The following is a 19,551-nucleotide window of genomic DNA, read 5'->3' on the forward strand; positions in this document are numbered from 1 at the left end:
CACTCAATTTTGAATTTTAATATGAATTTATGTGTACACAGTGTTCTTAATGTTCTTATAATATAATAAAGCAAATGCCATGCTACTTACTAATGCTTTGTCTTTTACGTTTTTGTTTTTTTTTAAAACTGCTTTTACGATTTGTGGGAAAGTTTGTTCATTGTGCGTGTCTTTAGCGTGTCTGATAAGGGCTTTGGGGTTTTGGCATCGCAACAGTAAACACACACACACTCTCACGTTTCTAAAAATCCTAATGGTGCGTCATTCAAGAGTCCTAATAGCCCAGTGATTTATGAGCTCTGTATGTTACAGTAAAGCAGTGCCCTTGACACAAAACTGGAAACGATTAAATAACCATTCTCTGGAAATGAGGCTGTTGTTCCAAAGCGAAGTGAACAGGGAATTTGGTGTTTACAATTACAAACGAAGCAAGTTCCTCCAAACGTCAGACACGATAGCAAGGCGTTATTTTTTCCGGTTGCCGAATCCGTGGCCTGTGGTAATAAGGTGACACGATGATGAAACCGGGCGAAACGGTCTCTCTGGGCTCAGCCTGCGGTCGGGCGCAGCAGCCCGAGCTGTAAATCCCCCCTGGGCTTTGTTTATGCACGGCCTGACCGCGTCCACCGACACTCGGTGATATTTTTCTGCTCGAAAACCCCGGGCCAAGGGAATGTGCTGATTGTCGGGCTTTTTGGAGCCATTCTCACATTGCAACCCCATCTGAACTTCCCTCGGCGAACCTTCCCGCGCCACTCCTGCGCTCCTCCGTCCTGCTGTTTGGATGCCCTTGTCTCCAAGGTAACACACAAAGACACAGATGTTTCTCGGTTAGCCAAAGTAATTTGTGAGGACAGACGGAGCGCGGAAGACAAGTATAGGCCTTCGCCGAGAGTGCAGTCTGACGAGACGTTTTGGAGTGAAAACACTGTAATCAAGACATGACATGAACCCTGCAGAAAGCCTTTACCAGGAATGCGAGCGCTTTCATCAAGATATTTGCATAATGTCTGGCTTGTCTGGGGATCCATATCTGAAAATACTTTGATATAAGTCTCAACCTTTTCCGGCGAACCACTACTCTCACGCTCAATAAAAGCGAGCCCGAGTTGTTTTCATGTATCAATTTTTATTATGTATTCATAATTTTTCATGAATTCATAAAGTTTTTACAAAGTTGCACCACATGACATTTTCTTATCTAAACTTGGTTGTCATAAAAAGGCCAAATTATCTGATAAACCTAGACAAAATGGGTCATCTCTATGATATCATATCCTGTTTTATCATTTAAATTTGGTGTTTAGTGTAAAAATGTCATGTGGTGTAATCATCACATATGTACACATCCTAATATTTTCATTAAAGTTTTCGAACACTTCATAAATTTCTTCTTAAATATTTTAGTTTTTGTTATTTTCTGCAAAATCACACCACATGACATTTTCTCAACTAAAGGTGCCACAGTGTCATGTGGTGCCATAAATGTCATGTGGTGTATCACATATGTACACAACTTAATATTTTCAGAATTTTTTAAACACATTTTCCAATTGTACCTTTTTTTTAAATAAATATCAATGTAATTAAATGTAATTTAATTTCATGTGGTGTAACCATCAAATAAGTACACATCTTACAATTTTTTAATGAAAAATTATAAATTACTGATACAGAAATAAGGTTGAAGTCGCACCACATGACATTTTTTTCAACTAACCTTGTCTTGTCATAAAAATGTCAAATTGTCTGATAAAATATTGATATCTCTAAAATTTAATTTTCTGTTTTCTGTTTTTTTTTTCTGTATGTTTCTCCATGTTGGTTTCTTATATTTTTTATAGAATTATCATTGAAGGTTTAAATTTAAATTTAAAGTTTGTAAAATGTAGTGCAACCATCAAATATCTTAATATTTCATAAAAGTTTTTAAACATATTTTTAAATGTAAAATTTAAAAAATATATATAATAATTAATTCATAAATATTTTTTGCAAAGTTGCAGAACATGATGTTTTCTCAGCTAATCTTGGCTTGTCATAAAAAGGTCATATTATGTAATAACTGTGACAAAACGGGGCTCTATGAAGTCCTAATTTTATTTATTTATTTATTCATTCATTCATTCATGTATTTGTTTTATTTATTTATTTATTTTTAATTGGTTGTTTTTTTGTTTTTTTGTTTTTTTGCACCACATGACATTTTAATTCAATTTTTTTTTTTTTTTACTTTAATATTATATTATATGTGACCCTGGACCACAAAACCAGTCTTAAGTTGCTAGCAATAGCCAAAAATACATTGTATGGGTCAAAATTATTGATTTTTCTTTTATGCCAAAAATCATTAGGAAATTAAGTAAAGATCGTGTTCCATGAAGACATTTTGTAAAATTCCTACTGTAAATATATCAAAACGTAATTTTGGTAAAATATTAATAGTAAATAGTAATATGCATTGTTAAGAACTTAATTTGGACAACTTTTAAGGTGATTTTCTCCATATTTTGATTTTTTTGCACCCTCAGATTCCAGATTTCAAATAGTTGTATCTCGGCCAAATATTGTTCTATCACAGCAAACCATACATCAATGAAAAGCTTATTTATTCAGCTTTATGATGTATAAATCTCAACTTGGAAAAATTGACCCTTATGACTGGTTTTGTGGTCCATGTTCACATATTACATAATCATTTTTAATAATTGAATAGTTTAACTAAGGAATAATAATAATTGTCACTTTTTGCTTTTTTTACTTTTATTTCAATGAAACATTTTTCTTCATTATAATATCAAAACAGTTGCATCTGACATTTTTTATTTCGTGCCTCTGAAAATGTGTCAGCATGAACTTTAATTCAGAAACTAAAAACCTAATCATAGATGAAGCGAATTCAAGTGATTGTACGCGTGATACTAACATAAACTAAGTTCCCTCAGAAAATAGAGCCCTTGGTGTTTGAGGCTTAGAGTGTGTTTGTGTCTTTGTTCAGGTTTGTGAGTATGAAGTGTAGTTAATCCTGAAACTGCTAAGCCCTGCTGAGGAAAGCGTTTCAATGGGCCGGCATGGGCTGCATGTGCCGGGCCGTCATGCAAACGTGGCACCCTCCTCTGCCCCCTCCTCTCCTCCCACTCCTCCTCCTCCTCTTTACTGGCAGCGGCAGACCACCATGGCCCCGGGGGCGAGATCTGTGGCGGGGCCCCGCTCTCATGTCACCGGCTCTGAGAGATTACGCTGACTCCTGCTGGTCAGAGCAGGCGAGCTGCTGGCCCGCTCCACACGCCAACCTCAACTCCAGTCTGAGGCCGGACTCAAGGTTTTGGGGTTTGACGAGAAAGAATGCTAGAAACAGCAGAGAAACCTGATCCCAGATCTGCTGTGTGAACTGAATGCCCTACAGAGGACGGAAAAACCAGGGGGAAAAGGATGAAAGAGACAAAAGAATGAACTGATGAGTAATACAGTGTGCTTTCTGTCATCTAAACTAAATTAATTAGAGGGTTTTAATCTTTTTTAATATTTTTTTAAATAAAGAATATTTATTTATTAATTTAAATGTAAAAGAAAAATGTACTATAATTAATTCTTTACTTATTTTGACATTTATAAAATGTTTTGTTGTGTTGTTGTTATTTTTTACATTTTGATGGGTGCGTTTTAAATCATTTTTAATTACTGCATTTTTGCACAGTCAGAGATGTTGCAATGATGACCAAGTATTTCTTTTCCAAACAATGTTGCTAAATCATTTACACTGAAGATATACAGTTCATGTTATGCAACCATGTGTATTTCAGCGTGTCAGCAGATTTATTTGCGAGCATGAAAATAGCCCTTAATGCACAACAGATGATGTTTGTAGTAACAAATCTATGCAGGGAGTGTCAATCACATTCAGATGAAGAGCACTGCTGCATTTTAAAAATATAAATAAATAGATACATAAAAATGGCATGTGGAAACACTGGGTGGTTAAGTGTTTATCTCTAATCATCAGTGGAGTGACATGTCCGCACAGAGAGGAGTCTGGGATTACAGCGCTTTACAACACACAATTACTGCAGATTTGGCCTCTTGAAGCAGCATGAGGTGCTCACTTAAAATAATTAAAGCCAGGAAGCATTAAGGTAAACATTCATTGTCTGACACGACATTTCGCCAGCATATCAGCATTAGTTCACAGTCTCACTGGTTTACTTTATGTTTAAACTAGTTCTGAAGAAAATGGGAGTGACGTACACTCATGCAAAGCTGTCGCTAGGACGTCCTAGTGGAGAAAATCAAGTTTTTTAACACCATTGCAGAGCATTTTCTCTTTCTCTCATAAGCATTTAATCAATCCTATATCCAATATCTGGGCAAAGGTTTCTGTTTACAACGTGTTTTTGCAGCGCTGAGCAACGTAGCCAATCACAGACAGTTCTGATCAGAGACAGCCAATCAGAGGCATTTACATTAGTATCCAGTGCAAAATGTTTAAAATGTCATTTGGATTATCAAAGTTAAGAGAGCGAGAGATCAGTGGACGGGTGGTTGATGTTTGGCAGCTTGTAGGGGTTCAGATGTTCAGTGTCCGTGGCCTGACTGAGATTTCTGTCTGCTTTACCAACCTCTCTAATCCAGATTAAATGCATCCAATGTACCGTACTCCACGTGCTGGCACGCGTCCCTCCTAAGCCTGATCCAGGACAAAATGTGTGTCACAGTCTGCCACAGTCACACAAGCCATATTTGTCAGCTTTTTCAAATTTACACTTAAAATGTGTTTATTATTTATTTATTGTTCTTATAACCAAAAGTAAATCATTTGTTGGTTAATTTCCCATGACAAGTGTAAACACTGTCTCTCTGTGGTGGTATAAAAACACTGCACTGTTTCTTTAAATGTCCCAACCAGGCCTGCAGTGAGTTTGGGGAGGGGCTGTCTCTTTTTCTGACCAATGGCTGACAAGGGGGTGTGTTCAGGAAACCTGTTTGAACACAACCATTATTTATATTGACAGTCATAGAAATTGTAAGGATTTTTGAACAAATGTATAGACTCCTTTATAATTAATTAATTAATTATATTAGAAATTGAAATATGAAAATACTGAAATTATTGACAGTCATGGAAATTTTGGACACTTTTTTGAATAGAATGCTTGACTCCTTTCTATACTAAAATAGTTATCAATTATATCTTTTATCAATTATATCTTATATCCATAGTTTACATGGATAAATTTGTTGAGTCAACTTAAAATAATTTGTAACCTGGCTGCCTTAAAATTTTAAGTTCAGTCAACTCAAAAAAGTTTATTCAACTTGAAATGTTAAATTATACTAAGTGACAACTTAAGATATTTGAGTTGAATCAACTTACAATTTTAAAGCAGCTGGGTTACTTACCCATCTGTTAAGTTCAGCAAACACAAATATCTAAGTTGTTACTTAGTACAACTTAACATTTCAAGTGACTAAACTTATTTTAGTTGAATGAACTTAAAAGCAGGGTAACAAGTTATTTTAAGCTTAAGCTTAAGCTTAAGTTTTTTATTTTTTACAGTGTACCAGTCCAAAGTTTTTGGACAGTACGATTTGTAATGTTTTTTTAAAGAAGTCTCTTCTGCATTTATTTGATCCAAAGTACAGCAAAAACAGTAAAATTCTGAAATACTTTTACTATTTAAAATAATCATTCTAATATGCTGATTTGCTGCTCAACAAACATTTATTATTACTATCAATATTTAAAACAGTTGAGTACATTTTTTCTTTGATTAATAGAAAGATCCAAAGACCAGCATTTATCTAAAAACAAAACGTTTTTGTAACATTACACACTACACCATTCAAAAGAAATTAGTTATAGAAGTTAATAGAAATTAATACTTTTATTGAGCAGGGATGCTTTCAATTGATCAAAAGTGATGATAAAGACATTTAAACTGTTACAGAGGATTTCTATTTCAGATAAATGATGTTCTTCTGAACTTTATGTTCAAATATACTGCAAATCAGCAAAATGATTTCTGAAGGATCATGTGACACTGAAGACTGGAGTAATGATGCTGAAAATTCAGCTTTGCATCACAGGAATAAATTACATTTTTAAAAATATTCAAATAGAAAACAGTTATTTTAAATAGTAAAAATATTTCTACATTTTACTGTTTCTGCTGCACTTTGGATCAAATAAATGGTGATCAGGAGAGACTTTTAACTGGTAGTGTATATAAATAGTTTTAACAATACGTTTGAACAAAAATCATGTTTTCGGAGCAGTACGGTGAGTTAGATGTCAATCTTAGGCCACAGAAGAAAACAAGAGATTACTCTGTTAGTCCTGTTCTTCTTCATCACTCCTCCTCATCCTCTCCTCCATTGATTCACACCCACACACCAACTGTTTTCTGAGCGGCTTTTATCTTATGTCTGTTGGTTGGATCTTTTTACAAAGGAGCATTAAGTTCACCTGTAAAACCTGCTGTTGGTTTCATCTCAATGCATTCTGCTCAACAGCTGTGACCTTCAAATCCGGATTTCTGTGCTAAATTCAGGAGGCATTTAACAGTCTCCCCAGAAACAGAGCAGAATAACACAGATCTGATGTGCGATGACCTCACTGCTTCTCCATCCAGCTGGGAAAACTGAAAAATACCCATAATCTCATACTAGAATTGAACACAAACATGATCGATTTCATGGCAGAAAAGCACAAAACCCCGGTGGGTTCCGATGACAGAAGTCTTTGGTGTTCTTCAAGTAGTTTGTGAAAGAAACTGTTTTTGGTAGCTCGGCATGAAAATCGACAAATCCAGGCAGCATTACTGCAGATTGTCGCTGCCAGCCACGCAGATGTGCCCGTTCCAGCTGTAGTCGGCCCATTGGCTCGTGTTTCAGGCACATGTAGAGCGTTTGGAGCGTGTGGGTGGGAAGACGGTCATAATTTCCAGAGAGGAAACAGAACAGCTCACTTACAGCAAACCCACTGAGTTTAAGTCCGGCTGTCGGCCGTTCTCGATTCGACCGAGCCTCTTCGCTCACCGTACACATTTTAGGCTCTTGCCAAAGACGAATTCCTGTACTTACTGTATTTATTTGACGTGTGTGTCGAGGATGAAAAAGAAGAAACATTTTTGTTTTATGGCAGCTTTAACCCAGCTTGCTTCTGGCTGCACTTGAACTGCTCAATGTGCTTTGTGTTAGTGAATGTCAGCTTGTTTGGAGATGTTTTCAGGAGCCAGATTTTACATTAGACATCAAGTGGTGACCAACACAGTACTGGAACTGTTTACAGTGCTAAAGTACATAAAAACAAACATTGAAATCTATATTGCACCAAAGAAAGAATTAATAATATGCAATGAATTAAACCTGGAAAATGGGTGTTTTAGTTTTACACTGTTTTTATATTGATGTTTTGGTTTTTAAACATTAAAAATTTTACTTTATACTCTTCATTCATTGTAGAAAACACTGCTGTCAGCACTAAACATGTTTGGAGTTATTTTAATTTCTACTGAAGTGAATTTAATGCAGTCAGGATCTAATTTCCTGTCTATGTTGAAATCCGCCTAATTTGGGCGCATAATGAGTTTGCACCAAAAAGAAAGTTCAGTGGTTTTGGCGATAGAAATCTTCAAAAGAGTTTGTCTTTGTTAAGCAGCATATTTATAATTTGGAATAAAATCTGGCAACTGTAGTTTCATAAATTGTGCATGAATTTTTCAGACTGGCGCATTCATAAAAACCAAGGCTTTTTTCCCCATGATGAACATCACCAGATAAAGCTGCAGAATGTTTTTAATAGTCAAAACCATGTTTATTTTGCTGTTATGCAGGATTATACTCTAAGAAAAAAAATGGGAAAGCTGCTAGGATTTTATTTAAAGCCTTTAAATATAAAGCATTATAAAATAGCTTTAATGCATTAATTAAATTGGCTTGAGAAAGTCAATTTACTGAAATACTGTTTAAACTTACTTTTATTCTTTTTCTGAGACTACAATTCTGACTGTATCTCCTACAGCTTTAACTCTACAAACTCCAAACTCAGCTCAGACCTTCAGACTGATCTGAAGTTAGTTGCTGTATCTTTTCTAACTGATCAGACATATGATTTTCCTAAAAATGACCATTAAAATTGGGAAAAATCCCATAGACTTACATTGACGGAATGTTCAAATGAGCAACACTTTTCAGAATCCCTTGAGACTCAATCAAGCTTCCCTTCTATGTACTGTATTTCTAATCCATTCAAACTCATTCAAACATGCTAGTAACACACTAATAATGCTAGAAACATGCTAGAAACATGCTAGCAACATGCTAGTAATGTGAATCATGCTAGAGTCATGTTAGCAACTTGCTAATCACGCTAGCAACATGCTAGTAACATGCTAATCATGCAAGAAACATGCTAGCAACAAGCTAGTAACGTGAATCATGCTAGAATCAGCTAGCAACATGCTAGTAAAATGCTAACAACTTGTTAATCATGCTAGAATCAGCTAGCAACATGTTAGTAACGTGAATCATGTTAGCAACTTGCTAATCATGCTAGCAACATGTGAATCATGCTAACAACATGCTAGTAATGTGAATCATGCTAGAATCATGTTAGCAACTTGCTAATCATGCTAGCAACATGCTAGTAACATGCTAATAATCTTAGAAACATGCTAGCAACAAGCTAGTAACATGTGAATCATGCTAGAATCATACTAGCAAATTGCTAATCATGCTAGCAACATGCTAGTGACATTCTAATCATGCTAGAATCAGCTAGCAACATGCTAGTAACATGCTTATAATTGTTAATCATGCAAGAAACATGATAATAACATGCTAATCATGCTAGAAAAATGCTAGCAACATGCTAGTAACATGCTAATCGTGTTAACATGCTAGTAACATGCTAATCATGCTAGAAACATGTTAACAACATGCTAGTAACATGCTAATCATGGTAAAATCATGCTATCAACATGCTAGTAACTTGCTAATTATGTTAACATGCTAGTAACATGCTAATCATGCAAGAAACATGCTAGCAACAAGCTAGTAACGTGAATCATGGTAGAATCATACTAGCAACTTGTTAATCATGCTAGCAACAAGCTAGTAACGTGAATCATGCTAGAATCAGCTAGCAACATGCTAGTAACGTGAATCATGTTAGTAACTTGCTAATCATACTAGCAACATGTGAATCATGCTAGAATCATGTTAGCAACTTGCTAATCATGCTAGCAACATGCTAGTAACATGCTAATAATCCTAGAAACATGCTAGCAACAAGCTAGTAACATGTGAATCATGCTAGAATCATACTAGCAACTTGCTAATCATGCTAGCAACATGCTAGTAACATTCTAATCATGCTAGAATCAGCTAGCAACATGTTAGTAACATGCTTATAATTGTTAATCATGCAAGAAACATGATAGTAACATGCTAATCATGCTAGAAAAATGCTAGCAACATGCTAGTAACATGTTAATCATGGTAAAATCATGCTATCAACATGCTAGTAACTTGTTAATTATGTTAACATGCTAATCATGCTAGAAACATGCTAGTAAAATGCTAATCATGTTAGCAACATGCTAGTAGCATGCTAATCATTCTAGCAACACATTAGTAACATGCTAATTATGTTAAAAACATGCTAACAACATGCTAGTAATTTGCTAATCATGCTAGAAACATGCTAGCGACATGTTAATTACAAGTTAATCGTGCTAGCAACATGCTAGTAACATGCTAATAATGGCAGCAACATGCTTGTAACTTGCTAATCATGCTAGTAACATGCTAATAACTTCCTAATTATTCTAGCAGTATGCTAGTAACATGTTAATCATGTTAGTAACATGCTAATATGCTATCTATCGCTTTGTTTATCCATCATCTAACAATTTCTATCTGTATCTGTCTGTCTGTCTGTCTATCATCTCTCTGACAGATTAGCCTTCAAAACATTCAAGCTTTAAGCTTTACAGTACTTTACATTTCGATTTATTTCAGACTGACAACGTCAAACGTTTTAACATTTTTCAAACTTTCTGTTCAGGCTTTCTATAGCCAACTTTAAAGTTTGTCTTGACAAACTTTTTTATCTAGTTTTCCTTTGTATTGCATTGTATAATCTCATAGTATGTTAAGTTGTAATACATTATATTACTTATGTATTCTACTTATCAACTCATTATCTCATCTATTCATTATTTATTACATTGTTACACCTTTTGAAAGGTTTGTCATGTGTTTTATGCATTTAAACACATGAAAGACAAACCTTTTCATATCTGACCCTGGACCACAAAACCAGTCATAAGGGTAATCTGAACAAATAATATTTCCATTGATGTACGGTTTGTTAGGACAATATTTGGCCGAGATACAATTATTTGAAAATCTGGAATCTGGGAAAAATATTGAGAAAGTCACCTTTAAATCTGTCCAAATGAACTTCTTAGCAATGCATATTACTAATCAAAAATGTTATATATTTACGGTATAGGAAATTCACAAAATATCTTCTTGGAACATGATCTTTATTTAATATCCTAATGATTTTTGCCATTCACAGACATTTCCTTTCACACAACACAATCCAATGCATAATTCAAAATATATAAAAAGCCTTCATACGACTCTTATTAACACATTACATTGGACATATTTTTGCAGACGCTCTGATCTTAGTTATATTTATTGTCTGAATTTAGCGCTGTTTTATTCTCTATTGTCTAGAAACAGAACAGAACGGGCCACCAGTTGAGAACTGATGTTTTATGCAACTTCCAGCTGCCATGATTTCATCACAGATGTGCTATGGTGAGACGAAAGGCAAAAATCAACAATAATAAAGTGGAAACCGAACTGCTCCAATTCACAGCCAACATCTGACTGAACAGAATCAAAAGGCTGAATATCCTGAAAACGGACTCTTTTGTTGAGTGAGCTCACCATCCTGACACTGAGAACGAATACGACCTCATATAAAACACAAATCTGGCGATTTAGACCTTCGGCTACAGTACGGTCGACAGAGACGGGAAAACGTCCCTCTCTACAGAGCTCTCAGAGCGGGAAACACAAGAACACACGGCTCCTTGTGAGTCCACATCAATGGAGGCTTTTTCCCAGGCCTCCAGCGCCATGAATGCGTGTTTGCTCATGCGTAGGAGAGCGTGGTGAGGCCGTGAATGTGTCATTGAGACGCAGCACACTTCCTCATCTCTACTGCCTATAAGCTTTTTGCTTGGGGCAGAGACATTTATCTCATTAGTCATCATTCCCCACCATCTTAGGGACTTTCTTGGGCCGCAGCTGTTGTGTTTTACTGCCTAGCAAGCAGATTTTAATCCTAACCTAACCTAAACAGGGCTGGTGTTATGTAAGGAACCACACCACGGGGAACAAAGTTATTTTCAGTGAACCTGATCCAGAGACATTTTTGTGTGTTGGGTTCATTACCTAAAGAAACACCCAAATATGTGCACAGATCAAAGACAAGATGCTCATGTTGTGTCTAGATTTATTATAATTAAGTATTTTGGTGCAATCTGTATTTCTTAAATCTGAAAAAAAGATTTGTAATTTGTCCATTTTTATCTGAAATATTTTGTCCAACAAATCAAAGTCATGTGATGCAAACTAAAATAAAGCAACAAAAACATAAAAAGGAACTGATTTCATACATAATTTGACAATGCAGTGCTAAATGTTATATGGCTATGATATTAATGACATAATCATTCATAATATTTGTACCTAAAATTAATTAATTAATTAATTAATTAATTAATCGGATCAGTTAAAAATAATAAACTTTTACAAACCTTTTTTAGGAAAATTTCCGTATGTTAAAATTAACTACATTAGTTAAAAAAGTACTTTTAAAATATTTAAAAATATTTTTTAAATAATCACAAGTTGTCTAAACTACGGTCAACTAATTATACCTTATTGCTGATACCATAAAATAAATAAATAAATTAATTAATTAATTAATTAATATATAAATAAATAAATAATTAAGAATGGATTATAATTAATAATTTTAAAATAATCACAAGTATTTGTTAATATTATTTAATTTTATTTAAGCCTGAGCTAACATGAAGTAACAAAAGAACAATGTAAAACAAAATAACACTGATATTTTTATTAACTAACATTAACAAAGATTAATAAATACTGTAATAAATGTATTGCTCATTGTAAATTTATACCTAAACTAAGGTTAACTAATTGGACCTTATTGTTGTGTTACAAAAATAAATAAATAAATAAAATTGAATAATTAAACATAAATGAAAGACAAAAACTTACAAACACTTTATGAACTTTACATTAGATAAAAAAAATACTTTTTTTTATTTAAAAAAAATAATCACAAGTTGTACTTGTTAATATTATTTAATATTATTTAAGCTTGAGCTAACACAAACTAACGAAATAACAATGTAAAAAAAAGAAAGTTTTATTTTTATTAACTAACATTAACAAATATTAATAAATAGTGTAATAAATGTATTGCTTATTGTAAATTTATGCCTAAACTAAGGTTAATTAATTCAACCTTATTGCTGCTACCATAAAATAAATAAATAAAAAATGTATTAATTAAAAATAAATTAAAGACAAAAATTTACAAACATTTTACAAAAAGTTTCCATATATTAACATTAACTTCATTAGTTAAAAAGTGCTTTTAAAATATTTAAAAACATTTTTTAAATAAATCACAAATTGTATTTAAGATTATTTAATATTATTTAAGCCTGAGCTAACATGAAAAAACAAACAAAACAGTTGTATTTTTATTAACATTAACAAAGAATAATAAAGTAAAAGGTTAACTAATGGAACCTTACTGTAGTGTTACAATAAATAAATAAATAAATAAATACAATTAATTAAATAATAACAAACTAATAATATTTAGACCTTTTTGTAGTTTTACCAAAAAATAATAAATCAAATAATTAAATAATTGCAAGATGTGTACACCCACATGGAATTCAAGGTGTAAGTAAAATATTTATTACTTTTTACTTAATGGTTCCGTTTGTCCAATTGTTGACATTTTAAAGCCTTAAATGTAAACTTTTGTTGAAAATTGCATGGGCATTTTTTAAAATATATATATATATATATATATATATATGATCAGCTCAAAACGAGCATATGCAGAAAAATCCCTGACCCCTTCCTGTTTATTTAACACATTTCAGAAGAAAAAAAAAACTCCACATCTGTCATAAACCAGATTTCTAGGATTCTAGGATTCAGATTTCTTGAGTTTAAAGGCCTCATACAAGACGAACAGTCAGCTGAGGTCACATTCTCAAACATCATCATAATAAAAACCATCTGGAAATATCAATAACCTACCTGTACAAAAATATTGCACAAGACTCAGGTCTGGCAAGATCAGCAGGAGAAAGGAAGTAGCCCATTTTCCATCACCCATGGAGAGAGAAGACAGGACACCATATTTTCTCAGTGTAGAAAAGGGTGATGCCAATACACGGATAAAATGTAGAATAATTTCTAATCTATTCTAAATATATCATTCCGCTTTACTAAAGCCAGAACAGCCGACACACACACACGTGAGGAGTATTTCTTTGCAAATACCGCCATCGTGTGGCTGACGTGTGCGGCCCAAGGTCAAACCGTGCGAATGTTTCTCAGTCAGGCCTTGTCAGATGGTCGGCGAGAGTCAGAAACAAAACAAGGAAGACTAAAACCCGAATCAGCAGTTTTGACTGGGTGAGACTGCTCTCTACGGGGACTCCAGCGACACCTCATTTATTCCAGACGTCCAGCAGCCCTCAAACCACATCACAAGACTCATTAACACAAGAACATTCTGTGCACAACACAACGCACCTATGACTGCTTTATTCCAAGCTTTACAGTAGACGCCATCTTGAACTTTACGCTGACTGACTTCCCGAGTTTGCACTGCTACGTGCTTGTATAAGGTTCTTTTCACAAACTCACGTTTTTAAAGGTTTATGGGGTTTTTAATCTACTGCAAGTCTTTTAGAAAGATGTTTCGTCAGTTGGAACAATGGAAATGTTGTTGAACAGTATTGAACACGCTGCGTTTGTGCCCGGGTTGCCAGATTTTCACAATAAAACCCACCCGATTGCTACTCAAAACTAGCCCAAAAGTAGCCCGGTGAGTGGCTTGAGGGGAACCCCGTTAAAAATCGCGTTCCAGGGGTAAAATATGCGGGGTTCCTCTGGTAAAATTACCATTCCAGAGGCTAAATATTATGTTACTAGGGTCTCCTCAACCCGCGGACATGAAATCGACACGCGGCAACAGTGTTAAAGTAGCCCAATTACGTGGGAAAATCGCAGACTTGGCAACCCTGTTTCTGTCCCTAACAGTCTCGTTTTTATTCCCGCCTAAAATTTTATATTATTCTAGTTTCAGCCTGAAATATTATTACAGTTAAAGAAATATTGGACCTTCATTTACTTGTATCAGTTATCATATTTATTAATATACTATAAAACGTAATAATTATTTAACATTTAACTTGTTAGATATCATAAAAAAAAAGTACTATATGTGACCCTGGACCACAAAACCAGTCGTATCATGGGTATATTAGTAAAAAATAATAATAATAAAAAAATAATAATAATAAATTAATATTTCTAAAATATTTTCAAAGTAATCACAAGTTGTATTTGTTAATATTATTTAATATTATTTTTTAAGCCTGAGCTTACACGAACTAACAAAATAACATATGTAAAACAATTTTATTTTTAAAACTTTTTTTATTTTTATTAACTAACATTAACAAAGATTAATAAGTACTGTAATAAATGTGTTGCTCATTGTAAATTTATGCCTAAACATTAATCATTAGAATATTAAGTAAAGATTATGTTCCTGTTGAAGATATTTTGTAAATTTCCTACCATAAATATATAAAAACGTAATTTTTGATTAGTAATATGCATTGCTAAAAACTTCATTTGGACAACTTTAAAGGCGATTTTATCAATATTTTGATTTTTTTTTTTTTTTTTTTTCATCCTCAGATTCCAGATTTTCAAATAGTTGTATCTTGGCCAAATATTGTCCTATCCTAACAAAACAATACATCAGTAGAAAGCTTATTTATTCAGATTTTCAGATCATGTGTAAATCTCAATTTCAGAATTGACCCTTATGACTGGTTTTGTGGTCCATGGTCAAGTTATGTACAGTGTGGTTACTAATAAATGCTAGAAGGTCCAGTGACAATTTAACCACATTAACATCCCCGCCCGCAGAGGGCAGTGTGGTGTGAGGTGGTTAACCCTTTCTGCTGACTGTTATATAAACACTTGTTTTATTAGTTAAGGTCAGACAAACACAAAACTGTTCTTGTAGCAGAGTAAACTCTGAACACTTGCAGATCTGAGGACATGCTGAAATAATTAAGTTTACTGACAAACATCTGTTTGCTTTCCCAGCTGTTCATTTTAATTGACAATTTAAACATCTGAAAAACAAATTACCTTGTAAATGTACATAAGTTTTGTAAAATAGGCCATAAGCACATTTAAGAATTTCACACACTTTATCTCTTAATATACAGACAGTCATCTATGAGGAAATTCATGTGAATTCCTGCTAAAGGTTTAAGAAAGTTCATGTGTTTTGTAGGTGGGACATTTCTGCAACGCAAGAAATAAAATCATGCTTTGGTAAACCAGAATTATAAGTCATAATTATGAGATTAAAAAAAATATATATATATATCTGTCATAACTATTTGTTATTTAGACTTTGTCATACTTCATTTTTTTTTTTTTTTTTTTTTTTTACACACTACCGTTCAAAAGTTTGGGGTCAGTAAGACTTGTAATAGTCTTTAAAGAAGTCTCTTATGCTCATCAAGGCTGCATTTATTTGATCAAAAATATAGAAAAAAAAAACAGTAATATTGCAAAATGTTTTTACAATATAAAATGTTTTTTATTTTAACATACTTTAAAATAGAATTTATTCCTGTGATGAAAAGCTGAATTTTTATCAGCTGTTACTCCAGTCTTAAGTGTCACATGATCCTTCAGAAATCATTCTAATATGCGGATTTATTATTAGAATGATCAATGTTGGATAATATCAACAGTTGTGCTGCCAAATATTTTTTGGAACCTGTGATTTTTTTTTCTTTCAGGATTCTTTCATGAATAACAAGTTTAAAAAGAACAGTGTTTATTCAAAATATAAATATTTTATAACAATGTAAATTATTTATTATTAACTTTTAATAAACTTTTAATTATTAACTTAATACATCCTTGGTGAATAAAAGTATTAATTTCTTAAAAAAAAAAAAAAAAAAAAAAAAAAAAAAAGTACTGACCCCAAACTTTTGAACGGTAGTGTGTATATATATATACATATATTATATATATGTATTGTATATATATATACACATATATTATATATTAATAAAACAAACAGTTAATTATGACAGTCAAAATTATGAAATAAAAAGTCAATTATGAGATTAAAAAGTTAAAATATGACAGTCAAAATTGACCAAAACAATTATGACAAACATTCAAAATTATGACAGTCAAAATTGAGATTAAAAAGTCAAATTATAAGTCTGAATTGACAAAAACAATTATGACAAACATTCAAAATTATGACAGTCAAAATTGAGAAAAAAAAAATTAAGACAAATAAATCAATTATGACTATCAAAATTATGAGATAAAGTCACAGTTTTGACAAAAAATTGATATTGTCAAAAACAATTGATAAACATCCAAAACTGACCAAAAAAAAAAAAAAAAAAAAAAAAAAATCAAAATAATGAATCAGATCTGAGATCAGGTCAATGATTAGTCAAAATTATGAGAAAGTCATAATTATGCGATAAAAAAAATCCTAATAATGACAATCAAAATTTTGACTAAAACAATTAACATTTAAAGTTGACAAAAAGTCAGAATAATGAAATGTCAAATACCACTGTCAAAATTGAGATCAAGTAAATGATTTCAGTCAAAATTATGAGTCATAATTATAAGAAAGTGTCAAAATTATCAAATAAAACTACAACTATGAACAAAATGTCAAAACCGTGATCAAAATCCAAATAAAAGTTGAAATCATAAAATGGTCAATCATGATAATTACATTTTTTTAAAAATCTTATCAATTATTACATTTTGACTTTTCATCTTATAATGACTTGCCGTCTCAATTTTGAGATGTGTCTCCTGTCACAATTCTGATTTACTAAAGCATGATTCTTTTGTTTTCTGTGTCAGAAAGAGGCATCCAAACACACAGGCCCACATCAGCTTGAGTAAAGTGTAATAATGGCTTCTTATAATCTGGGCGTCCAAAGTGAGTCTCCTGAAAGCGTCCCAACACAGTGGGGCGAAAAAGATCCGCATGTATGGCTTCCTAGCAGCTTCCTCAGACAAATCTGGAAACTTCATGTCACGAGACAAACCTTAATCCACATCATACACATCAGACATACATTCAAAAACAACACAAAGAAAACATCTACCGAAACATTGAACGCAGAACAATTGTTGTATTGAACCATGCGCCTAGAATGATTGCAAAAATAACAGGTCGCTCTTCGCCTTAAATCCAAAACCGTTATGATCACAACCCAAAATACAGACTTACACCTGTATCTTCCACTCATTTTTTTTAATATTACTAGCAGAAGTGTAGCATTTCTGACATGTTTGTTTAACAAAGAGACGAAGCGGATGCTAATGAGAGAATAACTATGAAGGTTTGCTGTTTTGGCTCGATCATTAGCAGCAGCAGCGCCTCTATCTGGGCCGTTGTCACAGCATAAGGGTTTCATATTGTGCTGACTAAGGATTTCAGTTTATGGAGACAACCGGAGGTCACACAGCTCCCGTCGCTACTAAAAACCAGGAGAAAGGCAGCATAGAATGCAGGATTTAAGGAGTACACAATGATACTGTGTACTGTTTCTATCTCATCAAAGTGTGCAAATTATGACGCACACAACTGATGAAAGGAACTGAGTGAATCTTTGTCCTAAACCATGATCTTATGTTTGTTTGTTTGTTTTTTTTGTCCATCCTTGATGCCAGGTTAAAGGGATAGTTCACCCAAAAATGAAAACGGTCATTGTTCACTTACCCTCATGTTCCAAACCTGTGAGATTTACGTTCTTCTGCAAAGCACAAAAGATATAAACACGTTTCTACTGTTTTTATATATGAAACGAGCCTGTGAGGTCCAAAACAACACTGGACTACACTGCCTTTAACTTTACACACAAATAAAACATCTTAACAGCTTTTTGTTATGAGATAAAAATGACAAAAATTTGACTAAGTCAAAATGAGATAAAAAGCTAAATTCTGAAGAGTCAAAACTGAGATCTCAATTTTAAAGTCATAATTCTGACAAATATTTCAATTTATGAAAAATTCAAATTTACACTACCCGTCAAAAGTTTTGGAACAGATTTGTAATTATTTGTAAAGAAGTTTCTTCTGCTCACCAAGCCTGCATTTATTTGATCCAATATACAGCAAAAACAGTAAAATTGTGAAATATTTTTACTATTTAAAATAACTGTTTCCTATGTGAATATGTTACAATGTAATTTATTTCTGATGCGCAGCTGAATTTTCAGCATCATTACTCCAGTTTTCAGTGTCACATGATCCTTCACAAATCATTCTAATATGCTGATTTGCTGAGATATTTATTGTAATTATTATTAATTTTTAAAACAGTTGAGTACATTTCAGGATTCTTTGATGAAAAGATCCAAAGATCAGCATTTATAAAAAAACAAAAAACGAAATAATAATAGTAATAATAATAATAAAAAAAGCTTCTGTAACATCAAAAGTGATAAAGACATTTATAATGTTACAAAAGATTTCTATTTTACATAAATGCTGTTTTTCCAAACTTTCTATTCAAAGAAATGTGAAAATGTTTTTTGAGCAGCAAACCAGAATATTAGAATGATATCTGAAGAATCATGTGACACTGAAAACTGGTGTAATGATGCTAAAAATTCAGCTTTAAAAAAAAAAAAAATTAAAAAATAAAAATTAAAGCAATAAATTAAATTTTAAAATATATTCGAATAGAAAATAGCTATTTTAAATAGTAAAAATATTTCACTATTTTACTGATTTTGCTGTACTTTGGATCAAATAAATGCAGCCTTGGTGAGCAGAAGAGATCTCTTTACATATATATTAAAAAAAAAAAAAAAAAAAAAAAAAAAAAAAAAAAAAACTTACTGTTCAAAAACTTTTGACTGGTAGTGTATGCCAAAACTGAGATAAGACTTAGAATTCCCAAGTCATCATTTTACATTTTTTAATTCTGACTTTTTCATAATTTAGCTTTTTATCTCATAATTTACAACTTCTCATAATCATCACTTTTATACTCATAAATATGACCTTTTATCTCATAATTTCATATTTTATGTCAAACAAAATAACATTGGACCATGACATTCATTCTATGGACAAAATAAGGCATTT

This window comes from Labeo rohita, chromosome 12 (genome assembly GCF_022985175.1).
Source record: "Labeo rohita strain BAU-BD-2019 chromosome 12, IGBB_LRoh.1.0, whole genome shotgun sequence".
NCBI classification, from domain to species: domain Eukaryota; kingdom Metazoa; phylum Chordata; class Actinopteri; order Cypriniformes; family Cyprinidae; genus Labeo; species Labeo rohita.